Source organism: Hemicordylus capensis, chromosome 11 (genome assembly GCF_027244095.1).
Source record: "Hemicordylus capensis ecotype Gifberg chromosome 11, rHemCap1.1.pri, whole genome shotgun sequence".
NCBI classification, from domain to species: domain Eukaryota; kingdom Metazoa; phylum Chordata; class Lepidosauria; order Squamata; family Cordylidae; genus Hemicordylus; species Hemicordylus capensis.
This window is the reverse complement of record NC_069667.1, coordinates 29,077,360-29,091,184: the sequence shown is the minus strand read 5'-3', so window position 1 is coordinate 29,091,184 and position 13,825 is coordinate 29,077,360. Positions and strand designations below refer to the sequence as shown.

The 13,825-nt window shown below is 62.2% G+C and overlaps 1 protein-coding gene across 5 annotated transcripts in view; it reads left to right on the top strand.

Moving 5' to 3' along the window:
• BCORL1 (BCL6 corepressor like 1) overlaps window positions 1–13,825 on the top strand; it is a 36,607-nt gene that overhangs the window by 3,652 nt on the left and 19,130 nt on the right. For 2 of the 5 annotated variants that reach the window (XM_053273386.1, XM_053273388.1), the window contains exon 2: window positions 3,968–4,818. The gene's annotated coding sequence lies outside the window, so the exon portion shown is untranslated. Of the gene's footprint in view, window positions 1–3,967; window positions 4,819–7,352; window positions 7,465–7,548; window positions 7,629–8,402; window positions 8,663–13,825 lie in introns of those variants that run through there. The other 3 variants (XM_053273389.1, XM_053273390.1, XM_053273387.1) reach the window with 3 other exon arrangements.

Genomic DNA, 13,825 nt, shown 5'->3' with positions numbered 1-13,825 from the left:
CTTCCTTCCCTCCCTCCCTCCGAAAGCTTCCCGTATCGTGGAGGGAGGGGGATATTTCCCTCTTTAACCTCATGGCATGCATTCCTCTCTTCTCTCACACTCACACCCCTGGATTTTTGGAAAGGTTCGTGGGTTTAAATGCAAGTACCTGCACACAAACAAACGGCAGATGTGATCTTTAAAAGAGGGTTTCCTGCTTCTCTCACAGAAGGCAGGGAATGCTTCTTCTTAAGATGGCAGCTGCTGCAATAGGTGCATGTATCATCCGAGCAGCGTGGGGGGAGAAAGACCCCCCCCAATGATTACTTTGTCGGTGTGCAAATTTAATCGATTAAATCAATCCTGCGCAATGAAACTGACTAAGTTTTCTTTAACCAAGAGACAACCCTGCAACTGAGATGACAATTGAGATGTCTAATCCCTTTGTGCGAAACCCCGTTAACACCACCGCGACATTTCAAAGTAGGACTCTGTGGTGAAGTCCAAATTACCCGCCATCAGTTTAGTGGCTCCTGCTAAAAGCCGACCCAAGTGAGATCGTACAGTGCGTCTCACAATTCTTGGGCTCGGACTTCCGCATGTTTCCAAGGGAAGAGAGTTTCAAAGTTGATAGAGATGCCAGTGATGGTCCCAGCTGGCTTGCTCTGCAGAGTGTCCTGGCCATAACTGATATAAGGACCTAAGAAGTGCCCTGCTGGATCAGGCCCAAGGCCTCCTGTTTCCCACAGTGGCCCACCAGATGCTCCTCTGGGAAGCCCACAGGCAAGAGGGGAGGGGGCAGGCCCCTCTCCTGCTGTTGCTCCCCTGCAACTGGGATTCGGAGACAACCTGCCTCTGGGCCTGGCTCAGGTGGCTTATAGCCTATAGCCCTAAGACTAATAGCCATGAATAGCCCTGCTCTCTGTGAATTTGTCAAAGCCCCCTTTAAATCTGTCCAAGCTGGTGGCCATCACCACATCCCCTGGCAGAGAGTTCCATAGGTTAAATATACACTGTGTGAAAAAGTACTTCCTTTCGTCAGCCCTAAATTTCCAGGCAATCAGTTTTGTGGGAATAACCCCGGGTTCTAGTGTTGTGATCAGCTGTGGTGGCGTAGCGGGGAACCTGAGGTTGTGGTTCGAATCCCTGCTGGTATGTTTCCCAGACCTCTGTCGGGCAGCAGCGATATAGGAAGAGGCTGAAAGGCATCATCTCATATTGTGCGGGAGGCGGCCATGGTAAACCGCTCCTGTATTCTACCAAGAAAGCCACAGGGCTCTGTGGGCGCCAGGAGTGGACACCGACTCGGCAGCACAATTGCATTGCTAGTGTTGTGAGAGAGGGAGAAGAATTTCTCTCTATCCTCTCTCCACACCGTGCATATATCTATAGCCTCCTCATCTTAACGCTAGGCACAGATTTTAGCACCCCTGCTAACTGGGCAAAGAGGCAGCTTTTGAAGGGTAGCTCTTTTATAGTTAGCAAGGGGAGAGCAACTGCCCTCTTCATAGGAACATGGGAAGCTGCTGTATACTGAGTCTGACCATCGGTCCATCTAGCTCAGTATTGCCTACACGGACTGGCAGCAGCTCTTCAAGGTTCCAGGCAGGACTCTCTCGGCCCTACCTGGAGATGCTGCTGCCGCCAAGGATTCAGCCTGGGGCCTTTTGCGTACAAAGCAGATGCTCTTCCACTGAGCTGTGGCCCATCCCCGAAGGGGAATATGCTACAGTGCTCACACGTCGTCTCCCATCCAAATGCAAACCAAGGCAGACTCTGCTTAGCAAAGGGGACAATTCATGCTTGCTACCAACTCTCTTCTCTTCCCCCAGCATAGAGATGACACCGCCCAGAGATGTCTATATCAGGGGGTATGGAAGAATGATAAATAAAATAAAATAGTGCTCTTCAGTGGCTATTTCTGATGCCACCTTGGCGTGTGTGTGTGTGTGTGTGTGTTTACACTGTGAGCCTTTTTGGTACAGGAAACGCTTTCTTTTAGCTTTAGCTGCATAAATTGCTTTCAGCACTTTTTTCTGTTGACAAACGGCGCCGGTCTTGTTAATGCAGTGCCATTTGAGATCTGTTTAAGGCTGGCTTTTTGTTCAGCGTTTTGCACGATGCATCGGTCGAGGGCAGCTTCATCGCCCGAGCAAGCCTGCCTGAGCTCTCCTGAGCCACTGGGGGCCACGAGGCTTCTTCCACCCCATGCCCAGACTCTCCTCCTCCTCCAGGGCTGCACAACTTTGGCCCCCCCTGCAGATGTGGGACTACGACTCCCATCATCCCAGTGTGTCTGGGAAGGGGGCCCTGGGGTTCAAAGCCGGCGGGGGGGAGGGCCAAGCCGCGCCGCGTCTTCTACGGTGCTTTGGCGCAACTTCCCGTCGTTTGCAGAGTTCTGCAGGAGGCAACAGCCAGCCGCCGCCGCCGCCGCCTTTGTGGGTTCCACGGAAGGCTTGTGGCTCCCCTTGTGGCGGGCTGTGTGTGGCCCCCAAGGGCGATGCCCCAGCGCAGGAACCCGCCCAGCCTTAGGATCTCTCTTCTGGTCCCTGGGCAGCAGTGAGGCCCCAGGCCGGGCAGTGGGGCAGGCCAGCAGAGAGAGCTCACCCTGCTGACACTGGGCAGGGGGCCGCTCCCCCCTCCCCCCCACACACAACTGGGGGCGTGATCTGGTTTCATGCCGGGAAACAAGCCAGGCAAGGCTAGAGCAAGAGGGCTTGCGCAGGCCGAGCGGGTGGGCGGGCCGGGTGTGGGGGGGTGCCCCACGTTGCTGGGTGTGGGCCTGAGAGCGGCAAGGTCCCCTTCTTGGTGGATCCTCGAGGGAGGGAGGGAGGGAGGGGCTGTGGCTTTGTGGCCGAGCCTGACTTGACCGTCTTGGCAGAAGGAAACTGGGCTCAGCCTCTTGGGTGGAGAGGCCCTCCCCCTCCTCCCCCCCCCAACTGACTTCCTCAAAAAGCTCCCTCTGCTGCTGGCCAAGGGTTAGGAAGCAGAGCCTGGGGGCTGGCGCGGGGGGGGGACGACCCACGGCTGACCTGGTTGCTGGGGGTGGTGTTGGGGGCTGCTGCAGTCCAGCTGCGTTGGGGACCCAGCCCTGAGCCTCCCGCAGCCCAGCTGGGGTGTGTGTGTGTGTGTGGGGGTCCCTTCCCTCCCCTCCTGCAATGAGCTTGCAAGGCGGGTCTGCTTCGAGTCGCCTCTTCCATCCCTTCTGCTGGTCCCGAGGGGCCTGGAGAGGAGAGGCCCTTTAAGAGGGGCGGGGGGGGGCAGCCCTCCCTCAAGCGCTCCTGGGGGCGGGGGGGGGGAGCACTGGCAAGGGCTAAAATTAGATCTGTCGTTCTCCATCCTGTTAATGCTGGGGTTTTACATGTTTTGAGTCTTTTAATTGTTAATTGATTCAATGTTTTAAATGATTTTAACTAAGAGATGCAAGTTTTGGGTGGCATCGAGGTATTTCACATAAACAAATAATCCGGGCTCGTCTGCCCAGCACTGAGCCTGCCTGCCAAGATGCTCCAGGCGCCCAAGAGGGCTCCGTTTCCCTTGAAAGAGCCCCCCCCCGACTCCACACTGGGCAGGGTCCAGCATGGTGGCCTCCACATGGGGCGGGGGGGGGGGCAGCGCAGTGCCCAGCCTTGTCTGAAGCTTTGCACCAGGCCTGATTCCAAGAGACGTGGAGCCCAGGAGCTTCGCGGCCGGTTGAGGGGAGCCTCCACGGGCCCCCGGACCTTGCAGTGAGGACGGCTGCACCACCCCCGTGCTCCGTGGCGTTGCTGTCCTGCTGGGCCTCAGCACCCCCTCCCCTCCCCCCCCCGCGTCATGCTGCCGGCCTACTCTGCAGTGTCGTTGGGAGGATTACGGAACGCCATGCGCCCATCATGCTCTGAATGCTTGCACTGCTAGAGAAATGCAAAGTATTTCGTTTCATTGATGATGATGTTGTATTATTATTATCATCTTCTTCTTCTTCTTCCATTGTGCTAACATTGTCCAGAACAAGACCCAGCCTCTCAATTGCGCCCAGATTCCTGAGGGGAAGGATTCCTGCTGTCCTGCCTGCAAAGGCCTTCTCCTGCAGCTCGGAGTACACGTGCTGCTCCCAGTTGTGAGTCTGCGGAAGCTTCTGGACTACAACGCCCATCATCCCCAGGCACAACGGACAGCGTGGGTTGCGGACCTGCGGTTGGGCACTCACGAAGCAGCTGTTTCTCGCTCAGGCATACGTAGGAAAGAGGCAACCGTGGAGGCCACCAGAGAGGGCTCCGCTTGGACGGGCTCTCTTCTTCACCCCAGTGGCCCCTGCTTGAGAAGAAATGCCGGGCCTTCCTGGGCCCTCCTCTTGGGGACAAACTAGACCGGACATGGGAATCCCTCCAGTAGACCCGCCCCACTCATTCGCCTTTGAAGCAACCAGCAGCAGCCACTAGGAGAGGCAGCAGAGACGCCTCCAGGCCCTCTGGGGTGGAGCTGCCGTGCAGCCCTGCTGGACCTGTGGGACCCCCAGCGCCCCCCCCCCCCGCTTCAGAAGACCTGCTTTTGGAAAAGAAACGGGGTTGGGGGATTCCAGTTGCGGAACGTCCACATCTCGTCTGGTCTTGGGCATTGCCCCAAACTCTTTACGGAAACTTAACTGTGGATTGATGTGATGTCTGAATGGACAAACTATAGTTTGCAACTGGCCAGCAAAATCTGCCCTGGAAAACAGGATCCGAGGAGGGATTGTGGCCACTCTGGTTTGGTCCGATGTCCGTCTGCATTGACAAACGGCGCAGTCCGGTTGCTCCCCCTCCACGCTAGGAGTGCGATCAAAGGGAGAACGGAAGCAGAGAAGTAACGTCAAAGCAGGTAAGCCTGCCTCTTTGGAAGCTCTGACAATGGCTACGTGTTTCAGCCGTGGTTAGTGCCAGTGTGAGGTGGGGGCAGAGTCTGAACTGACCCCCAGCGACAGGAAAGGCAGACCCACCTCCCTCGTGGGTGGGGTGCTTCTTAGCTGGTTACATCTAGAAGGGGAGGAGCTGGCACCAGGGGTCTCTCTAATTGCTGTCATCTGTGTGCAGAATGAGTTTTGTTCTGGGCGGCAGCATCAAGGCAGTGTGTGCGTAAACATGCCGTCAGAATGAGGCTTTCCTGATTCAGCCTGAGCGGGGACAGATGTGCACACCTTCGAGGGGACACTGGCTGGGACCCATCTTGTGCATTATCCATGTGCTAGCAGAACCCGCCGCTATGCAATTATTGCCTGATGACTGAGGAAGTGCCATCCGGTCGGTGTCGACTCCTAGCGACCACCGAGATAGATTCTCTCCAGGACGGTCTGTCTTCCGCTTGGCCCTTCCGGTCTCTCAGGGGTGCATTCGTTGCTGTCATGATCGAGTCCATCCACCTGGCTGCTGGTCCTCCTCCTCTTCTCTTTCTTGCCTTCCACTTTCCCCAGCGTGAAGGACTTCTGAAGGGTCTTGTGAGAGCTTGAGCCTGGTCATTTCTTTCTTCATTGTGAGCTGTCCTTTCAGCAGGGAAAATCAGAACACAAGTCATTAAATTAAAAGCAACAAACATGTTTTCTGATGCTTCCGCCCCCCCCCCCCCCGCCCTGCCAAGTAGCTTCAGCCCCATCTCTCTCTCTCTCTCTTTCTCTGGTTTTGCTTCCACACAGTCTAGCAAAACTGCCTGGGCATCTTTGCCTGCAAAAGGTGGAGGGGCCCTTAACATCCAGCAATGCCCCTGATGGGAGTTGCAGCAGGACTCAAGGGGGTTTCACATGGTTCAGAGTGTTCTTGCCTTGCGCACACTTCTAGTCTCCCTGCCACTTGCAACCAGGGCGGACCCTGCTTAGTGAAGGGGACCCGTCCTGCTTGCTGCCCCCAGACCAGCTCTGACTGCTTTGAATTCAGGGTCCGGGGCAATTTAGTCTGGGGGCGAGAAACGCTCACCTTGGCCAGAAGTCAAACCGGCGCCACTCCTTCCTAACAGAAATGGCCGCCAGCCCAGCCCATTCATGCGCTAGGCCCTGGCCACACCACCACCAACGGGTGTTCAACCCACCACACAGCTTTTGCTGTTTTGAACATCAGGGCTGGCACGTCCTTAAGGAAGGAGCACCCAAAAGCCGAGAGGAGGGCTTGAGGGGGGAAGAGGGCATCCTCTGGGCAGAGAGTGAGCAGGGAAGCAGCTGGACTAGAGGTGGCCCAGCCCCCCCCCCACCGCAGCACCGCTTAAGTTTAGTCCCAAGATCCCCTGGACAGAGCCCGGCTGGGGTGGCCCCTTATGGTCTCCCACCAGGCCCAGTTTTACGGATCTCGCAAACTGCCGCTAGAATCTCCCATATTATGGGGCCCAGCCTGGAATCTGGAGGGAGCTTCCAGCGGTCTGGGAAGCCAGGAGAGCGACCCAGAGGAAGAAGCCCCGGCTTTGGGGAGGCCAAGCAGGGCCACAGAGCTACCGGGCCTGCTTCAGGGTTTTGCCTGTGACGGTGCCCTCCGGGGAAGCCCCTGGCGGAAGGGGCCCCTCTCCACTTTCGGGTCCTCCTTCGGCAAGCGATTGAACTGGCAAGCCTTCCTCCAGGGGCTGCCCACTCCGGCTGGAGGAGCTGCCCCGCGGGGTGAGTGAGTGAGTGGCTGGTTCAGGGCAGCTTCCTCCAGGAAGCGCCCAAGTTGTGCGGGACGCAGGTCGCACAGGCAAGCCTGTCTTCCAGGCAGTGGGGGGCTGGCGGGCAAGCTGCCCGCCCCAGAGCGGAAGACAGTTATAGGGGGCTGGCAGGAGGGCAGATGGTGCTGGAGGCCGCGGGGCCGGCGCGCCTTAAAGCCCGGGGAGCCGGGCGTGCTGGCGGGGGCTCGCTCTCGGACGGCGCTGTCGGAGTGGGAGCGGCGTGTGCGCTCGCTTCTCCGGGGTGAAGGCGTGTCAGGTTGCCAGCAAGGGAAGCGGGGGAGGGCGCTGGGCGGCGGCCCTAGACGGACTCCGGTCCTGGGGCGCGGGGAGAGGGCGCCCGGCTAGGGCAGGGGGCGAGCGGGAGGGCCGGGCAGGGCCCTGGGCAGTGGCGAGGAAGCCGCCGGGCCCAGGGAGCGGGGAGGGCAGCCCGGCTCGCTGCTCAGCGCCGAGACGGCCCACAGGGGGGCTGGCCTGAGCGGGGCGGCGCGGCGGGGGCCCTGCTGCTGCTGCCGCTGCTGCTGCTGTCGCCGCGAGGTGGGACGCGCGGCGGGCCTGGCTGGCGGTCGCGGCCTTCGAGGCTGCGCTGCCAGCGCCTTCCAGGGCAGCCCAAGAACCCGGACGGGCGGAGGAGGAGGAGGAGGAGGAGGAGGAGGAGAGCGTGGCCGCCGCTGCGAGGCAGGCGCTGCCGGCCGGCGGGGCGGGGGAGGAGGAGGAGGAGGAGGAGGAGGCGGCGCGGGGGGGGGGGGCGGGAGAGCTCGAGCCCAGCAGCCGCTCCTCCGGCCGGGCTGGGGCGCCTCCCCTCGGCCGCCGCATCCCCGAGAGCCGAGCGAGCAGGCGACGGAAGCGGTAGGCAGGCCGAGCGCTCCCCGGGCGCGCCGGTGCGGCGCAGGGCTGCTTGCGCCGCCCAGGGAGGGAGCCAGCCAGCCAGCCGAGAGCGAGCGAGCGAGCGAGCGAGGCTCCTCCGCGCTGCGCCACGGCCCCGAGGGGGCGCCCGCCGCCGGCCAGCGCAGGTGCGGAGTGCGGCGGCTCCTGCTGCGCGGCGACCTCCTCCGGGTTGCTCCAGGTGCCCCGTTGCAGCCCAGCCCTGCCCTGCCCTGCGCCTTCCCCTCCGTCGGTGGGGCGCCTGGCCTCGCCTCTCGGCCCCCGCGGGGAAGCGCGCACCTCGAGGCGCCCCCGCCGGATCCCGGCGGCAGCGGGGGTCTCGGTGCGCCCGGCTGCTCCCTCCCGGCGCCTGCCCCCCACGCGGGCTGCCTGCACCCCCCTCCCCCCTCCCCGGGGGAGCCCAGATTCGTCGGCTGCCCCTTCCTCCCGCATCTTCCCGTATCCCCCCCCCGCCCCGCTTTCTGGCTCCAGCCCCATGACCTCATCGATGGGGAGGGCTGGGGTGCATCTTGGGCACGGCGCTGCCCACCCGAGGGCTGCGCTGCTGCGCGTGTGAACGGCAGGGGGAGCGGGGCAGGGGGCACGGCGGGGGGCATGGCGCGCAGCAACCGCCGAGGCAGCGCTGCCCGCCTCCCCGCCTCCCTCTCCCTCCTCGTCCTGCTGCTGCTGCTGATCGCTCCCTCCCCTCGGGTGGAGGCCGGTCCCCGCCCTCGCCCCCCGCCCTCGCCAGCCCCTCCCCCTCCTGGGGCAGGGCGCGAGGCCCCTCCTCCCCCCCCCCCCGCTCTCTCGCTCTCTCTCTCCGGACTCGGCTGGCTCCGAGTTCCCCCTCCCCTCCCAGACGGGCAGGGCTCGGCGCGGTGCCGCCTGGGAGCTGTAGTCCGCGGGGCAGGGCCCGGCCGGGGTGGGCGTGGGGGGCCGCCGGGCGGCCGGACTACACTTCCCGGCAGGCCCCGCGGCGGCCGCGAGCAGCAGCAGTCGGCAGCAGCGGCGGCGGCTCGTCCCTGTCCTCACACTCGGGCTGCCGCTCCTGCCGCCGCCGCCGCCGCCGCCGCTCCTCGGCCAGCCCGAGCCCGCCGCGCTGACCCGCCGGCTCCGCCCGCCTGGGAGGCTCCTCGCGGCCTCGGCTGCTGCCGCTGCCCGGCCGGGGCCGCCCCGCGAGCAGGTGCGTGTGTGGACGCTGCTCCCCCCCCGCCACTTCCCCTCCCCGGGCCCGGCGCCCCCCCCCCGCCGCCGCCGCCGCCGCCGCCATGGGGAGGGGGGTGGCGTGTGAGTGCGGTTTCCATGGAAACAGGGAGCGGGCCTGGGCCGCGGGGGTCCTGCTCGCCCTCCGCCCCCGGCCGCCCCCTCCCCTCTGCTCCCCCCCCATCTCCCTCCCTCCGCGCGGAGGTCCCGTCCAGGCAGGAGGCGAGTGACAGCCGGGCCCGGCCCGCCGCGATCATCCCCGACGGCGCCCCGCGCCCGCGCCCCCCGCCGTCCGGCAGCCGAGCAGGAGGCGCTTCCCGGCCCCCCCCGCTCTCCCCCCGGGCGCCTCCCCTCCCCCCCGCACGGGTCTCCTCGAGGGGGCGGACGGGGAGCTCGGCTCGACGCCGCGGGGGGGGGCGAGGAGGAGGAGGAGGAGGAGGGGGCTCCCCTCGGCGGGGGCGGCGGAGGGGGCTTCTTCGCGTGCCCCCCGGCAGCCGGCCAGCCCCTGCGCCTCGGCCCCCAGTCGGAGGCGCGCCGCGGGGCGGGGGTCCCCCTCCTGCGGCCACCCACCCACCCACCCACCCGCCTCCCACCGCGTGCCTGCGGCGTGGGCGCCGCTCGACGACGGGCCTCCTCGGGCAGCAGCGGCGGCGGCGGCGGCCCCCAGGCGTGGAGCGAGAGGCGCGGAGGGCAGCGCCGCCGGGGACGGCTCCGAAGGGACGGGCAGCCTCGGCGCCGGGGCCCCGCGGTGTGTCCCGTCTGCGCGGAGGCGAGGAGGGCGCGTTAGGGTTAGCCTGCGGCGGCCCCTCCCTCCCTCCCTCCCTCCCTCCCTCGCTCGCTCGCTCGCTCGCTTCCTCGCTGCCTGCCTGCCTGCCGCCGCTCGGGTCCAGCCGCGGAGACCGGGGGCTTGGCCGCCCCTCCCGGCCGCCTCGCCTCGCCTCGCCTCGCCCTGCCTGGGTGGCCCGAGCAGCGCCGCCGCCGCCCGGCCAATGGCAGCTGCCGCTGGGGTGGGGGAGCCCGCCGGGAGGGTCGCCTCTTCCGTGCCGGCCACGGACAACCCGAGCGAGCCTGGCCGGGGGAGGCGGCGGCGGGACCGGCCGGGGGCTGCAGGCATCGCCTCATCCGCCCGGCCTGGGCACCTTGGCTTGGGGCAGCCAGCGGGGCACCCGCCTGCGGGGAAGGGGCCTGGCCGGGGCTCTCCTGCCCGGGAGGGGGCTGCCCCCCCCGTGTGTGTGTGTGTGTGTTTAAGGCGATGCTGATCTGCAGCTGCGACAGGTTTCCACGGTGAGGCTTCCCTGCCAGGCTGCAGTGAGCGGAGGAGCAGCAGCGGCAGCAGCGGAGGCGAGGGGCTCTTGCTGTGCCCATCCCGGGAAGGGGCGCCTTGCCAGGAGGCGGCTGCAAAGTTTGCCGGAGGAGGAGCTGGCGGTGGGTGGTGGGGCCTTGTCTCTCTGGTCCGGCCGTGGCAACCCACCGGGGCGCTCTAGCTGTCGTTGAACCACAACTCCCATCCTTGCCAGCCGTGCATTGTCTCTGGGGATGATGGGGGTTGTCGTTCAGCAGCAGCTGGAGGGTCCAAGGTGGTGCCTCGCCCTGCTGCTCCAGTCAGCGGGGTTCAGGTGGTGACTTCTGCGCGGAGGCCTGGGCTCCTTGGGAAGCAGGCTGGACTTTTGCAGGCTGAATCGGGGCCCTCATGCTCAGGCCTCGGCTGTCCGTGTGCCGGGATCTCGGCCCTCCTGGCCTGCAGACCGTCCTGTCTCGATGGGTCTGGACTGAGTCGTGGTTGTCCGGGGGGGGGGGCTCTCTCTGCACACACTTGGGGGCCCCGACGCCACCGAGTTCCCAGTTGCAGCCCCTGCTGCTCCTGTTCAGCCCGGCATGGGCCGCCTCCCAAATAACTGGGGAAGAGCCTGCCTGGGTGGCGGCGTGCTAAAGTTTTGCAAACTTTTTGGTTGACAGGATTTGTAATCTATATTTTAATCCTTGCATGGCAGGTTGTGTTGTCATTTTTTGACATGTGGTTTAGGGGACCTTGTTGTCATGTGTGGAAAACTACGGTGCAGCCTTTAACTTTTGAGGTTGTCGGAGATAAGCCTCTTCATTCAGACGGCAGGCCTGAAAACCAGGGGGCTGGAGAGGGGTTGGGAACCTGTCTGGCTTTGGTCTCTGGGATGTCGCTTGCTTGCTTGCTTCCTTCGGGCTTTTTCCTGGGCAGGCAGAGCTGTCCGTTGCAGTCGCTGCTGGTGGCCACTCAGGGGGTCTGGCTGCCTGATTCAGAAGTGGGGATTTCTACTGGACTTTTCCTTTTGAAACCTTAAAACATGGTTTGGCTCAGAGCATATATGTTGCAACAGCGTCGGAGGCTGTGTCCAGAACTAGGCTTTTGGACTATAGTATGTCTTTTAAGAGACTAGTCCCTGGGAGAAACTCGTTTCGTGGCTGGTTGGCAACCCCGCTGTTTACAACCCCCCTCTTTCCTGGCTCTGTGTGGTGGGTGTACACCCCCACCACACACACATTTTGAGCATCTGAGGAAATGCACGGTACTCCACGAAAGCTTATGCTACGATAAATTTGTTGGTCTTGAAGGTATTGCAATACTTTTTTTTGGTGTGTTTTTCTGCAAGAGACGAACACAGCAACCCCTCTGGAAGTAATTTAGCCTTGTGGATTGGGAGGCTGAGCTCTGAAACAGGAAGTTCTCCGTTCTCACCTCACCTCTCCTCTGCCATGATCTTAGGCAAGCTGTCGTGTCTGCCGCTGTTCTCTCTGCTTCCCTGAAATATGGGGGCAGTCATCTTGGCCTGCCTTACAGGGCTGTTGTGAGGGTGGGTGAAATGATGCATGTGGAGTGCTTTGAATTCTTGAAGGTGCTGCTGCTGTTCATACTCCCCTTCTGCCTTCATCGTCTGTCTCTCTCCTTTGGACTAGCAGTTTTGTTTATTTATTTGTCACATTTATATACTGCCCAAACTTTTGTCTCTGGGCAGTTAACATAAAACAATTAAAACACATATAAAAAGTTAATTCAACAATTTGAAATCAATCACAAGATTGATTTTACTCTCATGACTTTGCTGATTCTGATTCTTTGCCGGCACTTCAGGGTGGTGAGGATGACCTGGCAGGGAGGGGTCACAGCCCTCCAGGACCACCCCTCCACCCAGCAAGAAGGCTGCAGTTGCAGGTCCCCTTTTCACAGCATCCTCTGCTGGGAGGACATGGTGTGGTCCTCAGGGGCCGTCACTCCCAACCGTGATGTCTTGTGGCTGGTAAAGTTCCTGTGTCTTGCTTTGGAGCAGCGCTTTCCTTCCAACCAGAGGGAACAGGAAGCTGCCTTGGACCAACTCTTGGTCCCTCTGGCGGAGTATGGTCTACCGGCCTGGGTTTCAGGCTCGGGGGCCTCTCCCAGCCCTCCCTGGAGATGCTGCTGCCACCACCAGCAGGGATTGAACCTGGGACTTTCTGCATGCCAAGCAGAGGCTTTGCCACTGAGCTCCGGCCCCATCCTCGCAGCCAGGGGTGCAAGTACCATTGCTGGTACTTCCCAGGAGGCAGTTGTCCCGAAGCTCACGGGTTACTGCTTCCCCCACCCAGTCCTCAGGGAGGCGGGGGCAGTTGGGGTGCCAGTGCATCAGTGGCAAGAAGGGGGCATAGAGGGGGCAGAGGAGAGAGTGAGAAGCAGCAGCAGCTGCAGCCCAAGAAGCGCCTCCCCCCCCCAGCCATTTCTCCTTCTCACTGCAGGGGCAGCTTTGGGGCAAGCCCCCCTCCCTCTTCTGTGCAGAGCAGCCAGCCCTGGGGGTGCTTGTACTCACAAAAGTGGCACCCACAAAGATGGTGCTTGAGAAAGTGGCACCTCCAAAAAGGAAGCAAGAGGTTGGCAACCCCTGCTTTCAAGGAAATGTTGCTGAAAAGTAGGAGGAGCTGCTGTGGAGACAGTAAGATTAACTCCTTGGCTAAATTGCATGAAAGGGCACGTTGTTTGGGAGGCCTTTTGTTTTACTGAAGTGACCTCAGCAGTCACAAAGACACCCAACTAAATAACCCGCTTGGTGGACTCCTCCTGTCCTCCTTGCTGACGTCTTCCTGCAAGGAGATGCTCACACACCGGCCTGTGGGCACCACTTCTTCTCTCTTTCTCGGGGTGATTGATGGGACGGCTGGGGTCCCAGGCCGGGGAACGGCTGGCCTCGACCCACCCACAAGGGACCTGCTTCATGTTCTCCAGGAAGACAGGCGAGTTTCCTCCAGGCGGCAGGCGAGGGGCCTTGGGTGGCCTTGGGGCTGTTGTGTGTCCCTTTCCCTGAGAGCTGGAGGAGGAGGAGGAGGAGGAGGAGGAGGAGGCGGAGGGATGGGCCCCCACTCCCCTGCCCCCCAACCCAGCTCTGGGCATCCTGTCTCAGGTGGCTTCTACACTAGCATCTACCGTTGGGAATTTCCCAGGCTTTGCTGTCGATGTACATGTCAGATGTAGACTAAGCACGGCAAAGAACTCTGCAGAGGAGTTGTACAACAAGAGAGTAAGCGCTTGGGGGCCTTGTGGGGCGCTTTGGAGACGCTCTTTTCCTGAGGGGAGAAGTACTGATTAGTCATTGATCCGTTGTATCTGTTGCCTGCCCTTCCTTCGAGGAGCTCAGGGTGGTACACGTGGGGGTGATCCCAGCTTCTCCTTAAAACAGCCCTGCAGGGTAGGCGAAGCAGGGAGGGAGGGAGGGGCCGGCTCGGAAGCAACCATGGATTCAAGCCCAGCCCACCGGGCACCCCCCCCCTATGCTGGCCTTGCCTTAGAAACCCTAACCCTAAAGCAAACCCATGGCTGGGGGGGGGGAGGCGGAATCAGCTGTCTGGGACCCTGGAGAGTTGCTGCCAGTCAGTGCAGACAAGGATGAGAGAGGCGGACCAAAGGTCTGTCTGTCTAAGGCAGCTTCTGGTGGTCCATCCAGTGTCAGAGTTCTGGGGGCCTCTTCAGATTATTTGCACAGGGTCTGCATTAAACGCCCCCCCCCATCATTGTTGCTGAGAACTTGAAATTTTTTGTCCAGCTGGCAGGGGGTGGGGTGGGGGGGCACCCTGCTGCCTGGAGTGCGTTCTGGAATGTGGTTGTGCAGGTCTTGTGGACACCTCCTGGGTAGCGTTTGTGATGTCA